Below are 12,483 nucleotides of genomic sequence, written 5' to 3' on the forward strand. Positions count from 1 at the left end.
ATTCATTCTCACTGCATTTTATTAATTTAATCATTCTAGAGTGGATAGGGATTTGGAATTTATCAATTCTGGACTATTATAAAGAAAACTGCTAAAAATATTGTTGTGTATTTTGATCGTATACATATGTATTTCTTTTGGGTGTTGGATATACTAAGGTTTTCTTTGCAAGTTTGTGAGAAAATGGAAAACAATGAAATTTTTCTACAAACTATTTGAGGCCCCGCCGCCTCATTCATCTAGGAGTAAAATTGCCAGGTGATAGGGTATATACATGTCCAACTTTAGCATGGATGGACAAATAGTTCCCCCAAAGTGGTTATGCAAATTTATACACCCATGCTGATAAATGAGTGCTGCAGTTATTTCACATCTTACCAGTACCTTAGTATTGTCTGCTGTAGTGGGCTGAAGGGTAGCCCTCAAAACACATACATGTCTGAATTCCTGCAATCTGTATTATCTTATATGGCAAAAGGAGTGGCCAAAGACTGGGAGGAAGAGCTTATCTTTGGATCATGCCAAGTTAGATGCTAAATGCAAAGGATGAATCCTTTTAAGAAGCAGAGGCAGCTTTGAGACATACAAAATACAGAGATAGTCAACACTAGGGAAGGCATAACTGGAAGCAAAGATTAGAGTGATGCAACCACAAGCAACAAAGGCCTGCAGTGACCAAAAGCTTCAAACAGTAAAGAATGAATTCTTCCCCTAGATATTCCAGAAGGAAGAGTAGTCCTGCTATTAACACCTTGATTTTGGACTTCTGGCCCCAGAATTGAGAAAGAATAAATTTGTGGTTTTAAGGCACTCAGTTTGGGGTAATTTGTTATATAGCAGCTCTACAAAACAAATACATTTCTATTTGAACTATTCTTGTGTGTGCATGTGTGTGTATGATTTCTCTTTTAATTTTCACTTCCATGCAAATGAAATTTGCAAAGCAAAGCATATGTCTATGTTGACAAGTCATCTTTATATCCTTTGTGCATATTTTTCTCCTGAATTTCTTGCCATATGCTTAGTATGTCTCTCAAACTATGGCTTGTCTTTTTTATCTTAATATGGATTTTTTCCAATTTCTCCTTACAATTAGTGTTCTATATGATATTTAATAAATTGTTGTCTACTCCAAGATCATGAAGCCTTCTTTATTTTCCTTTTAAAAGTTTTATTTTACGTTTCACATTTAGATCTGTAACCCATCTGAATTTTTTTTATACAGAGCATGAGCTGCAAGTAGCCATTATTATGATTTTCTCCATGTGAGTATCCAATTGATTCATAACTGTTTACTCACAAGACTACCCCTACCCTTTCAGGGGGAGAGAACACTAGAACTGATAGAGATTGCACAGCTCGGTCTGAAGGCAATGTATGTGTGTGGGAGGAGGTCCTAGGAAAGATGTGGTGGTGATTGTACAACTCCCCTTGATGTGACTGAACAATTGAACTGTTCAATTGTTAGATATGTGAATTATGTGCCAATAAAACTATTGGGGGGAAAAAACACTACCCTTTCTCCCCATTGTAGTCTCCTTTGTTCATAAATCAGGTAGCCATATATGTAGATTCTTTTTCTCAACTCAGTCTCTTCTACTGCCCTATATGTCTATCAAGTTTAAAGTTACTATCTTTTACTAACAGATTTGTTTATTTGGTATCAGCTTTATTTTCTTACAAAATTTAGCTTCAGTATTCCAATTTCTGGTAAAAAACAAGCAAAACAAAAACATGTTAGGACTTTTAATACAGCATATCTTCACCTTATTTTTTTAGTGTCCTTTTTGTTAGTGTTCTAGTAGAAGTCTTATTTTTTGAACGATAAGACATTTATTCCTAGCTATCTGAATTTGTTTATAATCAATTATAAATGCTATTAAAACCTCTCATTCTCCATTTGTTGTGTGAGAGCCAGTCTCCAAGATGGCCCCATCTCTTGGCATTAGGTGCCTGTTAATAACTTGCCCTACATTCTATCAATGCTGACCTGTTTTTCTGTTGTAAGCCATCAGGTTTTGGGGTAATTTGTTATATAGCAATTAATGATACAGTTGCTGATAGGTAGAAAATAGTTTTATTGACCTTGTATCTAAAAACCCTGGTAAATATGTCTAATGATTGTTAACTACAAAGTTGGATTTTCTCAGGATACAATTATATTTGCAAATGATGTTTTTTTAAAATTTTGTGGGTTTTTCTGCATTACTGCATTGTTTTGGACAATTTCTAAAACAATGATGAACAGAAGTAGTGATAGCAGGCATCCCTTTCTTACTCTTGGTCTGAGGTAAAACACTCCATGTTTCACCATTAAGTATTATGCTGACTACAATTTTCTCGTGTGAATACATTTTAAAAGAAATTAATTTCTGCTAATTTCCTAGGTTTTAAGTTATAAATGGAAACTGAATTTTAAGTTTTTTTTCTGAATATATTAAGATGATCATTGATATGGTAACTTTAGTGAATGTTAAGCCATTCTTCTAAGCCTGCAATAAACTCAACTTGGTCATGAATTATCACTGGATTTTACTATCACTCTCTATTGCACCTATTCCACCAAGGCTTTCACTCGTACCACTCCAAGAAACTTTTCCTCAAAAACATGAATGACCTCTAGTTTATTAAACCCAGTATAAGGTCATTTTTCTTGGTCCCCATTTAATTTAATTTGATCTCCATAATCTCTTCAAAAAAGTGATCACTTGCTTCCAGAAACTACTTTTTCCTGGCTTTCTTCACATCTTCCTGGATATTGTCTTTACCTGGCTTTCTCATTTCCATACCTAAATTCTGTGGTGTTCATTGTCTCAGTCCAAGGACCTTTCCTATTCTCAGGTGTAGAGTCTGTCTAGACTTACTAATGTAGATTACTTTATCCAGTCTCTTAAAAGTCTTATTTCCTGGTGGGCTTTCCCAATGAACTCCAGATTGGTATATAATCCCTTGCTCAAAATGTACAGTTAAAGGTATCAAACATTTCAAACTTGTCTAAAATCCTACCAAAGTCTGCTCCACCAGTAGTCTTGCCCGTACTACCTAATAACAACTCCATCCTCCATTATCAATAGAACTCCTTTCCATCCATCTATTTCTGTCAATTCTACACTATATATGAATACCCAATTACTATTCACTACCCTATTGTTACATCTTGGTCCCAAGAACTTGTCCCATTTCTGGTCTTATCCTCCTATAGTCTATTTTCAACATAGCATCCAATGACTCTGTTAAAATAAAAGCGAAATCACTGCTTAATTACTTAAAAATCCTGCAATGGCTTCCCTCCCACCACAAAGCCTTACCATGACATCAAGGCTCTTCAGAGTCTGTCCCCTTTCATCACCGACTTTGAGTCTACTCTTCATCCTCATCAAATATAATTCCAGGAAGGTGCCAGTTCCTTTCAGTTCCTTTCTCAAGGCCTTTGTGCTCGCTATACCTCTATCTTCCAGAGGCCTTTCTGGCTAGGCTCTCACATCTACTTCAGATCTTTGTTCAATATTACCTTCTCAAAGATGCCTTCCTTATGGCACACTTGAAATTGGCCCCAGCTTCATTTTTCTTCCTTCCTCTAATGTCCTTATCTCAATCTCAGTTTATTACTAATTCATTTTGCTGCCTTTCTACTACTAAAATGTTTCTTTCTTAAGGGTTATGATTGTATCCACTTTGTCAATGATGCTTAAAATGCTTGGCACATTGTTGACATTTGGTATTTATTGAATGAATGCTGGCAGTAAATCGCCATGAAACCTTGCCAATTCAACCAATTGCACACCACCAAGACAAGAAACTGAACAGGTTTCTTTTAAAAGACATTTCGAAAAGAATTTGGTGTTTGAGGAAAGACTTAGGTCTGTCAACAAGGTCTGCTACACATGGTTAGGCAGTTTTGTGAACTCCACAATACTGCCTAGCCCTCATGCCTAGACTTTGGAGCATCTTTTCCCAATTCAGTTTACTCAAGCACTCATTTAGCAGCTTGCCTACTTCAGCATACCAAATATTTATTTGTATGAGTAAATGAAGTTGCAGTTAGTTTCATGTTCTCAAACTGACCTAGGTTCCAAGTTGAATACCTTAAAAAATTAGAATAGTGCACATATTGAATTCTCTACACAAGCTACTAAATGTTGTTTTTGAGAAGGAAATGTGGAGGGGATCCACTGAACATTCCCATTAGCTTTCACATTTATGGAGATCTGTCCACTTGCCTAAGAGACTAACATTTAAACAAGAGTTTTATATGTAATATCTATATACTTTCTTTTTATTCCCTCCTCTTTGACTTTAAAGCTTATACGTATACTTCAATCACAGACTGTATTTCACCTCTGCCCATTAAAGATTTTCTTTTCTCCCATAAAATAAATTTCCAACTTTAGTTTTTAATATTTTGACTGCTTTTCCCTAATTGCTTCAGTTTAATATGATTACTTTCTAAATTTAAACCTCCGCTGTCTTGAAGCTCAGTACATATATTTTGTATTAAGTAGCTGGCTTTACTAACTAATTTTACTTAACAATATTTATATATCTAAGTGCTATAGGTTTTCAAGCATTGTCAAATATCAACCACTTTTAATCCTCAAAATAGTCAGTAATATCCCCATCCTCATTTTACAGATGAGGAAAATGATGCATGGAGAAGATAAGCAAATCGTGCAAGTTGCAAAGTCAGTAACTGACAGAGCTAGGATATGACCCAGGCTTTCTGACTCTGGAGTCCATGCTATTAAGCCAGCAGTTCCGAAAGCATGATCAGCGGGCTCTAAGGCTTGCTGAGATTCTTTAAGGTCTAAGAGCTAAAAGTTATTTTCATATTAATAAGAATTTGTTATTTTCCCTTTTCATTGTATTGTTTGCAGTCAATGTAAAAGCAACTAAGGATAAAATAGTGGGAGTCTTAGCACACTTGTCAGGATAGTATCACTTAATTGTACTAGGGTCTCAAAGTTACCTAAATAAAGTTTCATTTCAGACAATTCTTAATCAAACAATAGTATTAATTTCTTTACATAATGACCCTGAATACACTTCACTGTATTCCTCTGTGGCCTACTCTGGGGTATTGGTACCGCAGAATAAGGCCTTTCTCATTGTAGCTTCCTGTCTACTTATCCTCGATTACATTCTGCCTTGGACAAAACCTGGGCAGAGCTCCTAACCTGTCTCACTTTTTTCAGGGGAAAGGTCCACTGTGGAAAGAGATGTACACATATTCAGAGGAGAACAACTGCCAGTTATTTACCATAATCAACACTGTCCTTCAATCTGAATTGAAATATGAACAATGAACAGGTAACATGGTCTAAAATGATAGAAACCCTGTAACATGAAAGAGGAAAAACAAGTTACATTGCTAACCACAAGGCTGGTGGTACATCATCACCAGCTGCTCCACGGGAGAATACTGAGGCTATGTGCTCCTATAAAGATTTACAGGCTCAGAAAACCTTTTTAGGGCTCCTATGAGGCCAAATCAACTCAACGGCAGTGGGCTGGTTTTGGCTAATTCTAACACTGTAGATTGTGGTTGACCAACTTCAGATGGAAAAGGGCAGACATTAAGTATTTTAGACTATATGGGACAGCTATATGGTTTCTGCCACAACTCAATTTTGCCTTGGTCTTGTGAAATCAGATGCAGACAATATGTAAATATATAAGCAAGCTTGTGTCCCAATAAACTTTATTGGGGGGGTGCAGGCAGGCAGATCTGGCCAGTAGGCCATGTTTGCCAACCTCTGGGTCCAGATCAATGACAGACACAAATGAAGTAAGTATTCAAATATATGTTGGAAAGATAAATAATTTCAAAACATTTTAGCTAGATTATCAGGAAAAACACAGCCAAAATCTGTGATGGTAAGTCAGTTTTATGCTTTTTTGTTGCCATAATTCTTCTTGTTCACAGATGTCTTAATAGCACTATTTACCAGGCATCTGACTGTGGTGCCTTTCATTCTGCTGGTCCGATGAAAGATAGCTTATTATACACAGTTCTGCCTCAAAAAAATCAACACAGGCATAGGATACTAATATTAATGCTGAATTTCATGTATTTGCACAGATATTACAAATTACGTGTTAATTACAATTAATTCCTTTCACACTAAATACACAAAGTTCTAGAATTTATCACTTTACCTTTATAGAGGGATAGAAAAATGAATGCAGGGTATTCTAGGTAATATTTTTTCTATTTTAGTGGAAATGTATCATCCTGAAGGGCAGCAGCATAAATTATAAAAAGAGACATAACTATAAATCATTGTAAAACAACTGTTATACAGGTGAACTTGTTGACATAGTGGCTACACCATGAAAAAAATTTCCGTTTACTTTGTGCCACCAATGTACATGGAGGAAGCCAAGAAATTAAATGATCTATTATTGCATTGGGCAAATATGCAGCAAAGGGTCTTTCAAAAAATGTTTAAAAGCAAAGATGTCACTTGACATTTGACTAAGATATACCTAACCCAAGCCACAGTATTTTCATTTGTCCCATATTCAAGCAAAAGCTGGACAGAGAAAAAGGCACACCAAAGAATAATTGATGCATTTAAATTATGGCATTGGCAAAGAATACTACATTTAACTGTGAGAAGAACGAACAACTCTCTCCTGGAAGTACAGCCAAAATGCTCCCTAGAAATAAAAATGGCGAGGCTTCCTCACTTTGGACATGTTATCAGAAGGACCAATCCCTAAAGAAGGATCCTCATGCTTGGTACAGCAGAGGATGAGCCAACACAGTGGCTGCCACAACAAGCTCAAACACAGCAAACACGTGTGAGGATGGTGGAGGTCAATGGGCATTGCTTTGATTTGCTACCCACAGGGTCAGCAGGAGTCAGAACAGACTCAGTGACCCCAAACAACAACACAGCGGCAGAGTGAAGTTACGATTCTGTCATTTCCTACTTGGAAAATCTGGTCAGTCTCTCAGGTCAGAATTTTGGGGAGGAGCATTTGGCACAGTGATAGTGAGAATATTTTATAATCTATACACAGTTGTATATAAAGATTAGCTCAGAATGAGGTTGCCTATATATATATCAAGCATCTACAGCTAATGAGGGAGAACTGTGCACTCGAGCATTACATAGTAGCTGCAGTCATAAAACCAAGATTCCTTATTCACAACTCACAAAGAGCAGGTACAAAAAATGCCTTTATACACTGATAGTAATTGATCTCTTGTTAGGGTATCTCTGAATATACCTCACACTCTCCTAAGAAAACATCACTTTCCTAAGTAAAACTGGGAGGGAATAGTTTTAATGCCCTCCTCCCAAAAGTTTACACAATGATGCATCAGTTATTCCAGAGGTACACATACTGAGTACTAGGAATCTGTGGCACAGAGGGTTACACAGCAGAATGCTAACTGCTATGATAGCAGTTCATACTTTCCAGCTACTCAGCAAGAGAAAAATGAGGCTTTCTGTTTCTGTAAAGATTTAGAGTCTCAGAAATCTCGAGGAACAGTTCTACTCTGTTCTATAGTGATGCTATGAGTCGGAATTGATTCACCAGTAATGGGTTATACTTAGCACTTATATTTGTGAATAATGATAAAAACAAGTATGTGGCATATTGTCAGAGGAAACAGTTCCCTGTGCTTGGAATGTACTATTAAGGGAAATGAACTCAGACATAGGGTTGAGCCACATAATGGTTTTGCATCCATGTAAGAAGTTTAAGTTTAATTCTATAGGCAACAGGGAATCCCATCACCCTAGAAAGAGAAGAGGATCTAACAAGCCCTGTTGTCTAATATTCTACTATCATTTTCTATATTATACCTCATGTTCTGAAATATTATTAAAGGTTATGTAAAAGTGCATTCTACATAACATTAAAATAAAGAGAGCAAATTTAAAGGAATATGACAGAAAGAATAAGAAATTGAGTACTGCCAATAAACAATGCATGCCCATAAGGATTTGACTGTGTTTTTTCTATCAGCTAATGCAAATAAGAAAATGACTAGTTTTAAGTGGCACAATATTCAAAAGAAAAAACTGCTCAGGACAAGTAATGCTGATGCTGATGATAAAAGAACCCAAAGTTCCTAAGTAGAACACAATATAATGTGATCAACAATCTCTACAGTAAAATACAAATTTCTAGGGCTGGTTTTTTGTACCTTTTTTCTAGTTAACATCCAGGCTATAAGACGCCAGAGAGTTGGACATAAAACATTGTATCATTCATATTTATACAGCTTATAATGAGAATTATAAAGTTTATTCTCTGAATTGTGCTTTTGTACTATCAGATTGCGGAGAGAAGAAAAGGGATGGGGAGAAGTGTGAGAAGGTAAATTGAGCTACAAACTCCTGTGTCAAGCAAAACCGGTTCTTTTTCGTATTTTCACCTATCGGGTTTCTGTAAAAGATCTCATTTGGAAACTCCATTCTAAGGTCCTGGTTAAAAGTGTAATCACAATGTTCAAATACAAGTTATTCTAGGGTGGGGTTATATTATCAATACTAAAGCTTAAGAAAGTAGGTCACTATTTCAATCAGGCAGATACTCTACCATCAAAATTGAAATGTTCTGAGCAGGTATGCATAGCAAGGTATCAAATCATCTTACTAAAATTTCCAAATTTCTCCCCTATATTTGAAACTTGCATATAAAGCAGTAACAAGTTCTTGTTATTATTGCTACTATTATACCCTCTAGGCAATGTCCTAAGAATGAGTCCTCATCATATTCCTTTGAGAGATTACTTCTCTACCCGTTTATAATTAAGGAGCCCTGGTGGTGTAGTGGGTTGCTAACTGCAAAGTCAGTAGCTCAAATATACAGTTGCTCAGTGGGAGGAAGTTGAGACTTTCAGCTTTCATAAAGATTTAGTCTTAGAAACTCAAAAAGGTGGTTCAACTCTGAGGGCCCCTATGAATCAGATTTAACTCAATGACAGTAAGTGACCTTTTTAATCAGTTAAAAAAATGAAGTTAGATATGGTAGTCATTGCCTCCCTGCTCACATTTCCTTCTAATAGAGTCTGCACTACACCTGCAGTTCTTATAAATTCTGCACCATTGGTACTATAGGATAACCCCTTCAGACAAGTTAGTTACACCTGGGTGAATATCTGACCTACTGAACCAATCTAAAGTCAGAGAAGGGGTGCAATAGAGAACACTAGACCTACAAGCAGATAACAAGGGTATATAACTTGATATAATTTAATTTTATAAATTCTCTTTAATAACCTCCTTTGTCTTTCAGTTAGAAATAATTCATGATCCCATGTGTTTTGGATTATAATAGTTCCCAGTAAACAGAGCTCCTTTAAACCATAACACCTAGAAAATTTCTAAACATTGTGTAAAAGTTAAACTAGGTTTTTAACCTTTAGTAGGATAATCCAAAACAGCTTACACTGTTTTACAATAAAACCACTAATAGCCTAGTCCTTCCATTCCAGAAAGACTCAGAATTAATGTACCAACTCCTAACACTGCCAATCTTCAAAGGTACTTCTAGATAAGATAACATACTAAACCAAACTCACTGCTGTGGAGTTCATTCTGACTCTCGGTTAACAGTAGAGCCCAGTGTTTACCACAGTGGGTGATACCACCCCCTAAGGAGGGCCTAGGCCTACTGGGGGGAAGGGATTCTGCAAAAGCAGAGACTTATCCTTTAGTCTAGATTATGGCCTATACTACAAAAGTTTGTTAATTGTCAGGGGAATGCTGAGTAATTTTTTTTTCTGAAAAGGGGATGGCAGGTTAAATAAATTTGGGAACCTACACTATAAACGGAGAGGAACTGTTCCAGAAGCTTATCACGGTTGTATCTTTATGGAAGCAGACTGCCACATTTTTCTTCTGCTAGTGGGTTCAAACTGCTGACCTTTTTGTTAACAACCGACCACTTTAACCACTATGTCTCTAGGGCTCATCAGGAAACACACTATTAGCGTGCATGTAAAAACCAATGTTTCATTTCCATAAAGCCTAGTCTGTTCATTTTCATCCAAGAAGTAGCCATGCTGACAGAATGCAATACTTTCAATATTGCTTGACTCACTTATTCACACCTTTATTTATAAATACATTGTGGATCGTGTTAGCTGCCTAAAAATCACTTTGCCTAACACTAACATACATATAACCTTCACCAAGATTCTTATGAAATATTTTGATTTGTTTCCCCTTATGTTATAGGTATAACTGATGCAAGAGCTAATCTTTCTTGTGCAGACAAAATAGTAAGCTATCATAAATACAGGTCATGTTTACTATGAATGTATTTCTTAGATTCAAATTTAACTAGCTAAACAGCACTGGTTCAATACAGTAGCTACTAGGCACATGGTTATTGAGCATTTGAAATAGGACTAGTACAGGTGGCAGACTGAGAACAAGGAGCAAGAAGGTAAAGATTTCTATTTTACTGCATTGGGGCCATCTGTAATAATAATTCATTGCCATGAAGTCAATGCTGACTCAGTGACCCGTGTTGATTTCCAAGACCGTAACTAGGGAAACAGAAAACCCAGCCTTTCTCCCAAGGAGTTGCTGGTGGTTTTCAACTGCCGACCATGGGGATTACGGCCCAACATGTAACCACTACATTACCTGGGCTCCTATCTGTAAATATAACGGTAAACACCTTACTATGTGACTTTCACATTCTTAAATCTAAAGTCTTAGTATCATTTAATTACTATGAGGATTTATAATGTGTAACACCAAGCATTTACAATGTACTACACCTTCCATGGCAAAGAAACAAAAGTTGAATAATTATGATATAATAGTTTGCATGTACTAATGGCTCATAACAACCCTCCACAACCAAAACCAAACTCACTGCCATCGAGTCAATGGCGACTCACAGAACCCTGCGTCCAGGAAGAGAAGAACTGCCCCTGTGAGTTTCCAAGATTGTAAATCCCTATGAGTACAAAGCCCTCTATTTTTCTCTTAAGGAGCACATGGTGGTTTCAAACTGCTGACCTTCCAATTAGCAGCCCAATGTATAACTACTCTGCCACTAGGGGCTCCTTCACAAATACCCTAGCAGATAGCAAAACTACTAATTGCTTCACAGATTAGAAAATTGAGGCACAGAAAGGTGATTTGATTATTGCATGTCTGATAAGAGGGACCATAAAGGAACCCTGATTCTATATTCCAGTGTGGTTAGCTATGTTAGATGATCTTACAATAGTCCAGGAATTCTAACCTAATCAATACCTGTCTAATACCCACTACTGTTGTGTTGATTCCCACTCATTTTAACCCTATAGGTCAGAAGAGAACGACCCCAGGTCATTTTCCAGGTTGTAAATCTTCACAGAAGCAGACTGTGACATCTTTTTCCCATGGAGGGGCTGGTGGTTTCGAACCACTGACCTTTTGGTTAGGTGCCCAATGCTTAATCCACCTTACCACCAGGACTCTTTTGTTAAGTAATACAACAGTCAAAGGATTAAAATACATTTTCTAAATCTAAGCAAAATTCAATCATAAAAGTGGGGGCAGAATCAATGGGAAGTCTACATTATGGGGGGAAAGGAATGGGCAGGATCGGGGGTAGAATAGAATCAAGAGTGACAGGAATGGTGCTCACACACTCCTTTTCTACTATCTCTCCTAGCAAAGGTAATTAGCTTCTTAACACTTTCTTTTACCCCTTTAGTAGAAGAGTAATATAAAACAGAGGATCATCCCAATGAGATAAAAAGAGAAAACGAATTTGGAAAGCAATTTATTACTTTAAAATTTTATTCCCCAATTGTCTATTGTTAAGAGAAGGAAGAGTTTTAAATTACTGTAAACAAAAAAGCAGAAAAAAATGTAACTCAGCTCAGTAAGGAGAGAGTTATGTATCTCAGAGTACAGATCTTAGAACTGTCTAAAAGTGAGATTTGTCATCATTAAACAAGGAGATTATAAAATTTCTTCTATAGAGCGACTAAAAGATTACTATGGTATATACTCGTGTATAAGCAGAGTTTTTTGTTTTGTTTTTTAAGTCATTTTATTGAGGGCTCGTACAAATCTTATCACAATCCATACATCCATCCATTGTGTCAAGCACATTTGTACTTTTTTTGCCATCATTCTCAAAACATTTGCTTTCTACTTCAGCCCTTGGTGTCAGCTCATTTTTCCCATCCCTTCCCATTCCACCCACTCATGAACCCTTGATAATTTATAAATTATTCATATATTACACTGTCCAATATCTCCTTTCATCCACTTTTCTGTTGTCCGCCCCCCCATATGTAGATCCTTGTAATCCGTTCCCCCTTTCTACCCCACCTTCCCTACCCACTCCCGGTATCGCCACTCTCACCACTGGTCATGAAGGGATCATCTGTCCTGGATTCCCGTGTTTCCAGTTCCTATTTGTACCAGGGTACATCCTCTGGTCTAGCCAGATTTGTAAGGCAGAATTGGGATGACGATTGTGGGAGATGGGGGGAGGAAGCATTTA

This window comes from Echinops telfairi, unplaced genomic scaffold, assembly GCF_000313985.2.
Source record: "Echinops telfairi isolate 266 unplaced genomic scaffold, ASM31398v2 ScPeMD7_7475;HRSCAF=8513, whole genome shotgun sequence".
Taxonomy (NCBI): domain Eukaryota; kingdom Metazoa; phylum Chordata; class Mammalia; order Afrosoricida; family Tenrecidae; genus Echinops; species Echinops telfairi.